The sequence below is a fragment of the Schistocerca cancellata genome, chromosome 5 (genome assembly GCF_023864275.1).
Source record: "Schistocerca cancellata isolate TAMUIC-IGC-003103 chromosome 5, iqSchCanc2.1, whole genome shotgun sequence".
Taxonomy (NCBI): Eukaryota; Metazoa; Arthropoda; class Insecta; order Orthoptera; family Acrididae; genus Schistocerca; species Schistocerca cancellata.
In genome coordinates, this window is record NC_064630.1 from 607972723 (window position 1) to 607988428 (window position 15706).

The following is a 15706-nucleotide window of genomic DNA, read 5'->3' on the forward strand; positions in this document are numbered from 1 at the left end:
AGGGTTCAATTGATAGGAAAGATCCCGAGGCATCAAGAAAAAGTCAGTTTAATAATGATGGTTATTGTGGTGAGTAAAAATTGTACAGGGAGATCAAGTGTTTAATACAGTGGGTTGAAATGAATGTACGAGGTTGCAGTATTTATATAGAGAATAAGGTGCTTGCACAGGAGAGGCTGGTGCGAGACTTTCATCAAACCAGTCTACCGGTATTTGAGCTGTAGACAACAATAACAACTTACAAGTTAGACGCAATTAAACGTACCAACAAACCCCTCTCGATCTGGTGCACGGAAACCGTCTTATTAATCTTCACGCCGGCCGCGGTGGTGTAGCGGTTCTGGCGCTGCAGACCGGAACCGCGGGACTGCTACGGTCGCAGGTTCGAATCCTGCCTCGGGCATGGGTGTGTGTGATGTCCTTCGGTTAGTTAGGTTTAAGTAGTTCTAAGTTCTAGGGGACTAGACCTAAGATGTTGAGTCCCTTAGTGCTCAGAGCCATTATTATTCTTCACTTATGTTATCAATTTTTCTCTATTTTAAGTCAGAATGCATTTTTGCCGTTGGATGCTGTGTAATTCCGTGCTGAGCATTAATTTTATTGTTGCGCTGAGTGCGCAGGTATCCCATATGATCGCCTCGAAGGATTTGTTATCTTATTTGTGGAAATGAATCATTGAAAATTCGTCCCAGAAGTGTAGGGATTTAACTGATGTGTCATCGCATACAGTGCTTTCTCTGGGGACGTCAAAGGATACGAATGGTGATAATATGATCAACAGATTTACAGTGATTAGATTCCGGACACACCCCTTAATGTGTATCTCAGTAGTTGAATCTGTCCATATTCTAGATTTCGTAGATAATATGCACAACCAAAGTTTCAAAGCGATCAGTTTGTACAAATTTACGTTTCTCGCATCGGCGAAAGAGATAAATCTTCCCGTAAAAGTTCGGACTGGTATCACAATTTTGACAGTGGCGTCCAAAAATGGTTCAAATGGCTTTGAGAATTATGGGACTTCTGAGGTCATCAGTCCCCTAGCACTTTATTTAAACCTAACTAACCTAAGGACACAACAAACATCCATGCCCGACGCAGAATTCGAACCTGCGACCGTATCGGTCGCGTGGTTCCAGACTATAGCGCCTAGAACCGCTGGGCCACCCCGGCCGGTGACAGTGGCGTCATTCATGTTGTAGGGTCAAACACTAAAGTGAGTGTGGAAGCAACATACAGGACCATGTCTTCTTGACAACTGTTCTTAATCCAAATAAGCATAACACAGAGAGAGAGGCACCAACGAGTCAAAACAGTATGACCAACTATTTAATATCTTGTTCGCCCGCCTTTGGAACGAAATACAGCACTGATTCTGCTTATCAGGGATACGACATCCTGTTAATAGCTTTGTGGCGGTATGCGAATCATGCACAGTTCACTTAATTCTCTTAAATAACGAGCCGCAGATTTGCTCGCGCGGAGATGGCGCCCGACAGCGACCAAGATAGGTTTCAAAGAATTTGCATAAGGCGAATTAGGTCACCTAGACATAATCGTGAGTTCACCATGATGCTCCTCAAACTACCGTAGTACGGTTTTGCCTCCCAGATCTGTGTACGTGACGTGCTGCACATTTCGAGCCGCCGTTCATCTCGATTGCGGCGTTTGTGGAGACGATCATCGACCTAGTGTAGGAAAAATGTGATTCACCCAAAGAGCCGACACGTTTCCATTGATCGACTGTAAAATCCAGATGGCCCCGTGCGTACTGCAATCATAATTAAGGATATAGTTGGGTCAACATTGGACCTGTACATGTTATCTGCTTCGCAGCTCCATTTTCAACAATATCCGATCAACGATGTGCTCCGAAAGAATTGTGCGGGCACCAGAATTGCGCTCTTTTGGCATGGATGCCACAGATCAGCATGTTTCCTACTTTACAGAGCGGGTAAGCCTCCTAACACCCGTTCTGTGAAGAGTCGTGGACGCCCAACCATTTAGCGCCTAGTGCCAGTTTCACTGTCATACCTCTTTCTGTATATACTCAAGACACCAAGACGTGATCATTCGATATTCTTCGCCGTTTTCGATATATTCGTTCAAAGACTCTACGTAATGATAATCTGCTCTCTGTCAAAGTCATTTATCTCAATGGATTTCCTCATTTTCCGCCCAGATTTTCGCTAGGGTGGTCCCCCTCCGTGTCTGCCCCTCTTACGTAATTGTTACCGCGTCACGTGCCCACAACGGCTCAAGGCGGCACTCAACGTTGCAGCGTGCAGTGGTCATAATGCTTTGAGTCGTCTGCATAGGTGATGCCAATAATCCGTTTGAAAGCATCGTGCGCAAAAACTAATTACTCAAGTGCTACCTTCGTCTAGAACCCGGTTCTAAGGCTCATGATCAAGAAAGAACCTACGTTTCGATCCAGCTACTGCACGAATCTGTGACAATGGCGGCCGAAGACTTGTGGCGTAAGAAGTCATCTTCGTTCTGCCAGCAGCCTTGGCAAAGAGGTTGGTGGAGTGGACACAGGTTTAGCAGACCCTTTTCCCCTAAAGTAGGAAAACTAACCCTTAATGGCGAAAGAATCAGCAACGATCAAAGGAATGAGAATACGGCAGACAATAGAAACCACTGCATTAAATACACATTATTTGAAGTTCTCTAACGCTATAGATACAGCAAAAAGGAATAGCGCAGTAGGCAGTAGAGTTTATAACACTCTTAACTGCTATACCATAACCTCGAAGCTAGAGGCAGGTTGTGAAATAACACTGTGTAGCTAGTACAATTATGGTATAAATCAACAGTGCAGTGTTACCCTCTGAGAGGAATTTTGTTATCTTGACCGTGCTGTACCTAACGGGAATGGCTTATCGGAAATGAAAGTCAGAATTACGTAAATATTCGAACAGTAACAAACAAAATTTTGCCTATCTGCACTGTTCAACGGATAAAGAAAACGGTCGCCAGCCTAACTAGGCAAGAGAATGATTAACATTCTCGTTCAAGAAAATAGTTGTTAGTAACTTTAATGGATAAACACAACCTATACTTCGTCACACGTGAGTGCAGTGAACTCTGACACATTCATATGTTTACGGTAAGATTGAAACTAACAGTTAGAGCAGCAGAAACTATTTGCAAAATTATAAGAGTTACCGAAACACACTATTACTTTGAGGGCTTAAAGAAATTATGGTTTTTATAATTAGTGGTCTTTCCGTTACTTGTTACCGAGCATTAACACAATAGACAAACTGTGGATCCTTTTATACTATTAATATGCACTTCTAATACAGAAGAGAGACAAACACTTATCAAACATGAGTATATAACGTTTCACAACTGCAGCTTTCCACTTTTACTACAGTGAGACACAAAATTAACATACACTCCTGGAAATGGAAAAAAGAACACATTGACACCGGTGTGTCAGACCCACCATACTTGCTCCGGACACTGCGAGAGGGCTGTACAAGCAATGATCACACGCACGGCACAGCGGACACACCAGGAACCGCGGTGTTGGCCGTCGAATGGCGCTAGCTGCGCAGCATTTGTGCACCGCCGCCGTCAGTGTCAGCCAGTTTGCCGTGGCATACGGAGCTCCATCGCAGTCTTTAACACTGGTAGCATGCCGCGACAGCGTGGACGTGAACCGTATGTGCAGTTGACGGACTTTGAGCGAGGGCGTATAGTGGGCATGCGGGAGGCCGGGTGGACGTACCGCCGAATTGCTCAACACGTGGGGCGTGAGGTCTCCACAGTACATCGATGTTGTCGCCAGTGGTCGGCGGAAGGTGCACGTGCCCGTCGACCTGGGACCGGACCGCAGCGACGCACGGATGCACGCCAAGACCGTAGGATCCTACGCAGTGCCGTAGGGGACCGCACCGCCACTTCCCAGCAAATTAGGGACACTGTTGCTCCTGGGGTATCGGCGAGGACCATTCGCAACCGCCTCCATGAAGCTGGGCTACGGTCCCGCACACCGTTAGGCCGTCTTCCGCTCACGCCCCAACATCGTGCAGCCCGCCTCCAGTGGTGTCGCGACAGGCGTGAATGGAGGGACGAATGGAGACGTATCGTCTTCAGCGATGAGAGTCGCTTCTGCCTTGGTGCCAATGATGGTCGTATGCGTGTTTGGGGCCGTGCAGGTGAGCGCCACAATCAGGACTGCATACGACCGAGGCACACAGGGCTAACACCCGGCATCATGGTGTGGGGAGCGATCTCCTACACTGGCCGTACACCACTGGTGATCGTCGAGGGGACACTGAATAGTGCACGGTACATCCAAACCGTCATCGAACCCATCGTTCTACCATTCCTAGACCGGCAAGGGAACTTGCTGTTCCAACAGGACAATGCACGTCCGCATGTATCCCGTGCCACCCAACGTGCTCTAGAAGGTGTAAGTCAACTACCCTGGCCAGCAAGATCTCCGGATCTGTCCCCCATTGAGCGTGTTTGGGACTGGATGAAGCGTCGTCTCTCGCGGTCTGCACGTCCAGCACGAACGCTGGTCCAACTGAGGCGCCAGATGGAAATGTCATGGCAAGCCGTTCCACAGGACTACATCCAGCATCTCTACGATCGTCTCCATGGGAGAATAGCAGCCTGCATTGCTGCGAAAGGTGAATATACACTGTACTAGTGCCGACATTGTGCATGCTCTGTTGCCTGTGTCTATGTGCCTGTGGTTCTGTCAGTGTGATCATGTGATGTATCTGACCCCAGGAATGTGTCAATAAAGTTTCCCCTTCTTGGGACAATGAATTCACGGTGTTCTTATATCAATTTCCAGGAGTGTATATGTAAGATACTGACTCACCTTCTGCGATTTCCAACAGGCAGTAATGTGATCATTTACTAACAAGGGTACCTCCCCATCGCATCCCCCTCAGATTTAGTTATAAATTGACGCAGTGGATAGGCCTTGAAAAACTGAACACAGATCAGTCGAGAAAACAGGAAGAAGTTGTGTGGAACTATGAAAAAATGAACAAAATATACAAACTGAATAGTCCATGTGCAACACATGCTACATCATGGAGAACGTGAGTTCAGGAGCGCCGTGGTCCCGTGCTTAGAGTGAACAAATGTGGAACGAGAGGTCCTTGGTTCGAGTTCTCCGTCGAGCGAAAATTTTACTTTCCTTATTTTCGCAAAGTTACGATCTGTCCGTTCATTCCTTGACGTCTCTGTTCACTGTAATAAGTTTAGTGTCCGTGTTTTGCGACCGCACCGCAAAACCGTGCGATTAGTAGACGAAAGGACATGCCTCTCCAATAGGAACCGAAAACGTTTGATCGCAAGGTCATAGGTCAACCGATTCCTCCACAGGAAAACACGTCTGATATATTCTATACGACACTGGTGACGGCATGTGCGCCACATGACAGGAATATTGTGTCGACCCACCTAACTTGCACACTTGGCGAATGGGTAAAAAGATTCTTCTACCTTGCCCGATTTAGGTTTTCTTGTGGATGTGATAATCTCTCCCAAAAAAGTGATGAAAACATAAGAGTTTGTCACATAAACTGCAACAAATGAATGCAACAGTTTCACAGTCGCAGTTTTCCCTGTGCTCTGTCAAAACATATGTTTTTTACGTTTTCAAATGTTTTCGTGTGTAGACTGTCAAATCCTGCATACGTCCAAGCAAATCTAAACATGTCCTGTAATTTTGGAGAGCGAAGTTGATTATGTGTGAGTGCCTGAACTTTAATAATTGTCTGAAAATAAAAAATTAAACTTTTCACTCGAGAGAAGATTTGAACCAAAGACCTCCCATTCCGCAGCTGCTCACGCTAACCACGGGACCACGGCGCTCGTAAGCTGACGCTCTCCTAGATGTTGCCTACCTTGCACATGGACTACTCAGTTTGTATATTTTGCTTATTTTTTTTCATAGTTCCACACAACTTCTTCCTGTTTTCTCGATTGGTCTTTGTTCAGTTTTTCAAGGCCTATCCCTGTGCCAACTTATAACTAAATCTGAGGGGGGTGCGATGGGGAGGTTCCCCTGTAAGCAAAACTTTATAAGCCTCAGTCTTAAGAACTTTTAATTTGAAGTTGGCGACAACACATTAATAAGCAGTTTTACTAGGAAAATTATTTTCAGCAAGCATCATTAACTTTAACTCACTCTCTTGCCACATTAACTTTAACTTTCTCTTTACTATTTTCAAGAGGCATTAATTAAAAAAAACCTGGTATTTAATGTTCTTTCAGTAGGGACACTCGGTAATCACTTTAGTCCAAACGGAGAGGAACCTGAGAGGTGTTATGATAAGGAAAAAATCAAGGTAGGTACTTAAATTCAGATATAAATTACTTTATATTTGAGCACACTAACACATCCATTAAGCTGATCCTTCACTCTACATCATTGTAGTATTCCGATGCAATGATTGCGCAATGTGGTGGAAACTACATGTTGGTAGGTGGAATTGCAGGTAGAATTGCTGGACTCTGTCATTTCTTGGTGGCGATGATAGATACAAATTCCAGAATAGTTCCAGCTATTTATCCATCCATCCGAGGCATTGGAAAGTAGCAGAAAAAGCCTGTCTTGGAACCAGCACAATATGCATCTTTTACATGGCAGTGCACAATTTGGTAGCTCGTCCCCGACTCGTAGCTTATCCCCGACTCGTAGCTCGTCCCCGACTGACTATCAGTTCCACCTTTTCTACGTAGGCCAACCACAATTTGCGCGCGCTACACAGTTCCGTTCCCGAGGGGAACCACTACACCTTTTACATACAAACTAACTAAGAAACCTAAGTGAGGATCAGCAGTTTACATAACAGCAACCAAATACATTAAATAAGACAGAACAATTGCACATATTGACATTTCTACAAAAAATTATTCACACAGAAATTACAGTTATATATTGTAAGTTTTGTTCCCTCCAAATAGGACAAAGAATTTAAATGACAGATATACCACATTGCATAGAATCAAACCACGACATCAAAGTTTTAACAAAGAAAGGAGTATACAATTTTGTGTTATCGATTCAAACACATTTACAGATACTCAATGTTATAACATTAAATGAAACAAAAGCAAAATAAATCAGTACAGCATCAGATCTATGGTGTTACAAGTTGAAGAGGAATGGACATCTCTGAAAAGGGCCATCACAGAATTTGGGAAGGAAAACATAGGTACAAAGAAGGTAGCTGCGAAGAAACCATGGGTAACAGAAGAAATACTTCAGTTGATTGATGAAAGGAGGAAGTACAAACGTGTTCCGGGAAAATAGGAATACAGAAATACAAGTTGCTGAGGAGTGAAAGAAATAGGAAGTGCAGGGAAGCTAAGACGAAATGGCTGCAGGAAAAATGTGAAGACATCGAAAAAGATATGATTGTCGGAAGGACAGACTCAGCATACAGGAAAGTCAAAACAACCTTTGGTGACATTAAAAGCAACGGTGGTAACATTAAGAGTGCAACGGGAATTCCACTGTTAAATGCAGAGGAGAGAGCAGATAGGTGGAAATAATACATTGAAAGCCTCTATGAGGGTGAATATTTGTCTGATGTGATAGAAGAAGAAACAGGAGTCGATTTAGAAGAGATAGGGGATCCAGTATTAGAATCGGAATTCAAAAGAGCTTTGGAGGACTTACGGTCAAATAAGGCAGAAGGGATAGATAACATTCCATCAGAATTTCTAAAATCATTGGGGGAAGTGGCAACAAAACGACTATTCACGTTGGTGTGTAGAATATATGAGTCTGGCGATATACCATCTGACTTTCGGAAAAGCATCATCTACACAATTCCGAAGACGGCAAGGGCTGACAAGTGCGAGAATTATCGCACAATCAGCTTAACAGCTCATGCATCGAAGCTGCTTACAAGAATAATATACAGAAGAATGGAAAAGAAAATTGAGAATGCGCTAGGTGACGATCAGTTTGGCTTTAGGAAAAGTAAAGGGACGAGAGAGGCAATTCTGAGGTTACGGCTAATAATGGAAGCACGGCTTAAGAAAAATAAAGACACTTTCATAGGATTTGTCGACCTGGAAAAAGCGTTCGACAATCTAAAATGGTGCAAGCTCTTCGAGATTCTGAAAAAAGTAGGGGTAAGCTATAGGGAGAGACGGGTCATATACAATATGTATAACAACCAAGAGGGAATAGTAAGAGTGGGCGATCAAGAATGAAGTGCTCGTATTAAGAAGGGTGTAAGACAAGACTGTAGCCTTTCGCCCCTACTCTTCAATCTGTACATCGAGGAAGCAATGATGGAAATAAAAGAAAGGTTCAGGAATGGAATTAAAATACAAGATGAAAGGATATCAATGATACGATTCGCTGATGACATTGCTATTCTGAGTGAAAGTGAAGAAGAATTAAATGATCTGCTGAACGGAATGAACAGTCTAATGAGTACACATTATGGTTTGAGAGTAAATCGGAGAAAGACGAAGGTAATGAGAAGTAGTAGAAATGAGAACAGCGAGAAACTTAACATCAGGATTGATGGTCACGAAGTCAATGAAGTTAAGGATTTCTGCTACCTAGGCAGTAAAATAACCAATGACGGACGGAGCAAGGAGGACATCAAAAGCAGACTCGCTATGGCAAAAAAGGCATTTCTGGCCAAGAGAAGTCTACTAATATCAAATACCGGCCTTAATTCGAGGAAGAAATTTCTGAGGATGTACGTCTGGAGTACAGCATTGTATGGTAGTGAAACATGGACTGTGGGAAAACGGGAACAGAAGAGAATCGAAGCATTTGAAATGTAGTGCTATAGACGAATGTTGAAAATTAGGTGGACTGATAAGGAGAAGGGATAGGATGATAGGACATCTGCTAAGACATGAGGGAATGACTTCCATGGTACTAGAGAGAGCTGTAGAGGGCAAAAACTGTAGATGAAGACAGAGATTGGAATACGTCAAGCAAATAATTGAGGACGTAGGTTGCAAGTGCTACTCTGAGATGAAGAGGTTAGCACAGGAAAGGAATTCGTGGCGGGCCGCATCAAAGCAGTCAGTAGACTGATGACAAAAAAAAAAAAAAAATGTGTATCCCCTATACATGGTCACTGAAAAGAAGAAAAAGCTTCGTCTCCCATTCGGATCTTCTAGAGAGACCTACAAAGGGGCGAGGCATCCGTAAGAAAAAGGTAAACTAACTGAAGAAAGGAGATCATTCTACGAGAAGCCTGAACGGGGTAGAGAAATGCGAAGACTACATTTACAGTGGGAGTCAGTGAAGTGATACAGAATTAAGATGAGGATGACTGGTCAAACGAATAGAGAGTACTATCAGCAACAGCAGAAACTGTTATCACGGGAGTAGGATTCGTTATTAATAGGATAGTAGGGCAGACAGTGAATTACTGAAAACAGTTCAATGGCAGGATTATTCTCATTAGCATTGATAGCAAACCAATGGCAACGCGTGTTAGACAAGGGAAGATTTCAGCTGAATTACATCATCAGACAGATGTTCCGAAATCAGTTATTGGATTGTAAGGCATACCGTAACTCAGACCCAACTTTAGTAATGCTGAAGAGTAAGCTGTGGTTAAAGAGAATCGTCAGGAAGAATCAACATGCAAAGAAGTGGAGTCCGAACTTCTGAGGTGCATTTCAGTATCTCTGCGGCTGTAGCTATTGCAATAGTGAATACTACAGTAGGCAGTTCAGTTGAAGGACAGTAGGAACACAACGAATAACTCAATTGATCGACGAAAGAAAGGAGAAAAAGTTCAGGCAACGAAAGTAATACAGCAACATACACAAATTGGGTACGAAATAAACAGGAAGCGCAGGGATACCATGGCGAAATGGCTGTAGGAAAAGCTTGAAAAATCGAAACATAAATGGTTGCCGAAAGGATAATATCAGCTTACAGAAGTGTAATACACCCTTCGGTGAAATTAGGAGCAAAGGTGTCGGCAGTAAAACTGCAGAAGGAATTCCACTGTTAAACATAGAATGCCAAAAGATATAAAACATACACTGAAGGCCTTTACGAAGTAGGGGAACTGTCCGATGACGTTTTAGAATAAGAATTGGGAGTCAGTTTGGATGACGTAGGGGATGCAGTATTAGTGTCAGAGTGTGATAGATCATTGGAAGACTTGCACTCAAATGAGGTAGAAGGCATAAGTAATATTCCTTCGTAATTCTTAAGGCCGCTAGGGAAAATTGCAAACAAACAACAGTTCAAATTAGAATCTATGTGACTGCAGTCAAGCCATCAGACTTTCACAAAATATAATCCACGCAATTTCGAGGATAAAAAGGGCAGAGGAGTGGGAGAACTAACCCACAATCAGCTTAACAGCTCATGTACCCAAATTGCTGACAAGAATAGAAGAATGAAAAAGAAGCTTGAGAACCTGTTACATCATGATAGATTAGGCTTTCGGAAAGGTAAGGGCACAGAGGCACAGTTTTGATATTGCACTTGATACTGGAGCCATGAGAAAAATAGGCACCTTTATAGGACCTGTTTACGTACAAACGATTTTTGATGGTGTAAAATGGCGCAAGACGTTCGACGTTCTCAGAAAAATTAGCGTAAGCTACGGTGAAAGAAAAGTACTGTAAAGGACATGTAAGAACCAGGAAGGAACTATAATGATGGAACACGATTCGAACGAAGAGTTCGGATTAAAAGGGATGGAGTACAGGAAACTATCTTTCCCCTCTACTGTTCAAGCTGTACATCAAGCAGCTACTCGGAAGTCAAAGACATTTCAGGAGTGGGATTAAAGCTAAGGGTGAAGGATTACTGCTGAATTAGTTACCTCAGTGAATGTGATGGCAATGAGAGGAAGCGCTGAATGGAACACAGTATGTGGACTGATAGTACAGCGAATGAAGATGAAAGTAATGAAAAGCAGCAGGAATTAAATTAGTGAGAAACCTAACATCAAAATAGGGGATTTCTACCACCTTCTAAGCACAATAATATGTGACAACTGATGTAAGAAAGACACAAAAAGCAGACTGGCACAGGCGTAGAGGGCATTCTAGGCAAAATAAGTCTAATAGTATCATACAATGGCGTTAATCTGAGGAAGTAACTTCTGAAAGTGTGCATTTGGGGCATTGCAATACACGATAGTGAATTGTGGGCCGTTTTTCTCTGATAAAGTGTGGCAGTTATTGTAAGTGGTCGCCAATTCGAATCGGAAATTGAATTTAAGTGTCTGAGATGTGGTGCAATAGAAGAATGTTCAAAGTTATGTGGCCGACACAGCAAGAGGAGGTTCTCCGCATAGTAGATGGAGAAATAAATGTGTGGAAAAGTAGGAGGGACAGGATGATAGGACATTTGTTAACACATCAGGAAATAACTTTCATCGTGTCAGAGGGAGCTGTAGACGATGGCAACTGTAAAGGAAGACAGAGACTGAATACAACCAGTAAATGACTGATGAGGTAGGTTGCGAGTGATACTCTGAGATGAAGAGGATGGCACAGGAGAGGCATTCAGACAGGGCAGAAACATACTAATTATAGGACTTATAACCGAAAAAAGAAGTTATGAGACCTGGAGGAGTACCATGCAATCAGTAGAGAAGTTCTTTAAGGGTGTCATTCGCTCTGGAATTGTCTCATTATGCTGTCGACTAGGTAGATGAAATAAGCTTGGAAGATAATGATTAGGCAAGTCGTCGAAACGAATCATTTGCTGGAAAGATATGACCAGCTGATACATCGATCGCCCGTAAGTGACAATGGTAAACTTTCCGGATGGCTAAAAACCACGGATCTTCTTCCAATGATAATAAAATTATGAACTCGAACCGTTGCCTAATTTTTGCTGTACTGTATAATGCTATTGCGTGATAACAACAGGTTTCCTAGTACTTTACCACACTTCGTGAAATCGCTGTTGACGCCCTTGCTGCATCAATCTCTGTGACCAGCAGTGTGAGTCTGTATGCAGGGTAAGAGGAAAGTGGGGGGGGGGGGGGGAAATTGACTGAGGAATAATAGCTGTAGTGCTCCAAACGTAGGGCATGACTGGATGGTATGTGGTTCACAGTTCATTGCCATGGGGACTGATATATTGGTGTCATCTGTTTCAGTAACGCTAACTGACGTACGTCGTCATCATCCTCACGATCTTGATTGTAACACCGGAACCGATTGTTTAGCACAAACTGAGGTATTGAAGGTTTATACTTCACAAGAAAAAAGAACATGAACAGCACAGTGTTCCATATGGTTAATCGCATATACTTTGACGTGAATAAATGCAGTGTATGAAGTTTCCGTACACCTATTAACGGACATTAAGAGGGAGTGTGTTCACTCTTCGCATATCTGAAGGCTTGAATTCTGGTGGGAACACTTTCAATAAGGGATCTGAATTACTTTTGGGGACTGGCAGCCAGTTCTTCCTCAACAGCAGGACATAGATATGATAATGATGTTGAACTCTGGGGTCTGCAGCGAACTCTACATTATAACTGATCCCAAAGGTGATCAGTTGAGTTCAAATCGGGACTCTGTGCAGGCCAGTCCATTTTTGGAATTTAACTGTCCACAAACCATTTCTTCATATATGCTGCTTTATGACAGGTTACGTTGTCGTGCTGATGCAAATAATAATCGTCCCCAAAATATACGCAGCACAGAATGCTATAAAATGTGTTCATATCCATCAGAAAAACACCCTCATATCGTAACCCCAACTCCTCTCTATTTCACTCCCTTCACACAGTCATTCTAGTAGATAGGCTGCTGGTAGAAATTTGAAACACGCGAGTCAATCCTTCCGCTGAATTCATGCGATTTTTACAACTAACCACAGCCGTTTTCGAAGAAAGTGTGAAATTTCCTACCCATGCAAAGGAGCCGAAGTCCACGGTTTGAGACGTGATTGTGAAGTGTAAATGGGGCTGCTCCATTATTTTCTAATTCTCAATAACCTACACAACTGTGACATTAATTTGGACATGAAGTTCGTTCCCTGATCCGCAATTATGGTATGAGGCACCCCAAACTTCAATTACCAGTTATTGACTAAAGCTAGTGCTACCGTACTTGCCTGTTTGGTCTGGTATTGATACCTTGGCTAGAAAGCACGAAAAGCGATCAATTATAGTTAAAACGTAACGATTCCCAGCCGGTGTTTTGGTATATGGCCCGCAGACATCTAGCCCGATAAACTCGAAAGGTTTCGAAGCCTCTGGTAACCGCTGCAACTGAATTCTTCCGCGCGTCATATCGGCTCGCTCCGCACACGGTACACAATTTGCTACGTATTGTTCCACATCCCTTCTCCTAGTGCGCCACAAAAATCGTTCTGCTACCCGTCTTTCCGTAGCTCGACGACCCCCATGCCCTGCAAGCACATGATCGTGGGCCTGCTTTAAGACTTCCTCTCTCAAACTCTTTGGTACCACTACCCGTGGTCCACACCTGGTAACTCTATACAACAAATTCCCCTCCACAATTAAGTGTGATTGAGTTCTAAAATCCTGGCACTCCTCAGCCTCTGCGTGTGCCCTATGCCATTTCGCGACACTCATTCCCATTACTTGTAATGCGTCTTACCTGCATTATCGTGTTTCTTCCCTGGCTTATGAAATACTTCAGAGTCAGACTCAATTTTAGAGCCCACCGTGTTAACTGACAAGAAGGATCCTTGAATCCCAGAAACTATTTCAATGCTGCATGATCTGTCACGGCCTTAAACTTTCTACCATCAAGTTAACAACGAAAATGCGTTACTCCGTATATTACAGCCAATATCTCCTTTTCCGTTGTGGAATAATTCCGCTCTGCCTTATTTAACTGTCTAGAAGCATACGCAATCGGACGCTCGTTTCCATTCACGATTTGCCCCAAAACACATCCTACTTCGCCATTTGAAGCGTCACATGATAAGATTAAGTCTTCTTCAAAATTCGGAAACACCAACACAAGACCAGAAAGTAATCTCATTTTTAATTCATCGAAACCTTGCTGGCATTCCTCCCTCCATTGAAATTAAATCCTTATTTAAAAGTCTTCTTAATGGCTCGGCTACTTTAGCAAAATCCTTTACAAATTTACGATAATATGAACATAACCCGATATTTGGTTGTAACTGCTTCATTGTACGTGGTGTCGGAAAATTTTGAGCTGCCTCTGTTAACCGAGGATCGGTTTGTACCCCTCGTTCACTGATTACATGAACTAAATATTTGGCCAGAGTCTGCGCAAAATTACATTTTTCTAAACTTAATGTTAACCGTGCCGACCGCAATCTTGTAAGGACCGCTCTTAACCGCGATACTTGTTCTGGTATATCCTTCGAAAATACTATAATGTGATCTAGGTAATCCATAAATGTCTTTGATTTGAATCCCCTTAAAATCTCATCTAATAATCGCTGAAAAGTTTCCAGTGCATTCTTCAACCCGAACGGCATACATATATACTGATAATGCCCCCAGGAACAGTAAAAGCTGTCTTTGCCCTATCCTCTGGCGCTACTTCCAATTGATGGTATCCACTCTGTTAATCCATCGTCGTAAAATATTTACATTGTCCCAAATTATCCAATGTGTCTGTGATATTCGGAATAGGATATGAATCCGAAATATTTTTCGCATTCAGATACCTATAATAACAACAAAACCTATATTTCCTTGTAACATCTACCGACTTCTTAGGTGCAAGAACTACATTGCTTGAATACGGACTATCGCTATGTTCTATGATTCCGTCCCATAGTTGTTGATCTATAAACTCCTGCAGTAGCGGTTGCATATGACGTGCTACCCTATATGGTTTCCTAAACACTGATGTATTATCCTCTGTTAGTACGTGATGTTTCGTAACCGGTGTTGCCGGTAACCTACTCTCCGTTCCGAATAAATCGCTAAATGTCAATAACAATTCCTCCAACGCAACCCTGTCGTCTCCCTACAAATGCTGTAAATTCCTCCTCAGTTGCGCTGCATCGACGTTTTGCTTATGGCTCGCCCCTAAATCCTCCTTATCAAAAACCCCCAATTCGGCCAATAACAACCCTTTCGACAAGTTTAAATTCGCTCTGCCGAAATTATCTATACTTACAGGAACCCTACATTCTCCTTCCACATAACTTGCGTGAGGTAAACTCCTCCGCACAAAACAGTGCGCCTTATCCAACTCCTCATTACTCGAGAGTGGCTCCACCACAATGTACAACGTCTATCTTCGCTGTACCTGCCGGTATGTTATCCTGCTAATCGACCTTTAATGAATCCGTTCGCAGTTTAGCTGGCGTCACCTACGCATTAAGTGCGCCTTGCGACATTCGTCCATTTGCAACCGTTTCCCCCATGAAAAACATTGTTCCACTGAGTTCCACTGTTTGTTGCCAAAGATCTTACTTCGCGTGATGTTTGTCAAGGAAGTCCAGTCCGAGAATCAACGAATACCCCTCACCCACACATGGTGACACCTCTACCTGCACACTAAATTTAGTTCCTACGATCACAAATTGAAGTACCGTGGTACCCAATGACTCCACTTCATTATCCCCCACCTCACTTAACCTATGACGTGGTAACTCCAGCCTTGTCCTGCTAACCACGTCTAGACTGATAACAGACACGTGTGCCCCCGTGTCAACCAGAAACCTCTGCTCCCTTCCGTTCACCAAGCCTAATAAGCACCATTCCGTCTGTGCACCTACAAGCGCATTACCTAATTT

General features: G+C 43.2%; 1 protein-coding gene across 1 annotated transcript in view; it reads left to right on the forward strand.

Moving 5' to 3' along the window:
• The window catches only part of LOC126188929 (uncharacterized), a 108772-nt gene that overhangs the window by 28452 nt on the left and 64614 nt on the right, over window positions 1–15706 (forward strand). The window lies entirely within an intron of this gene.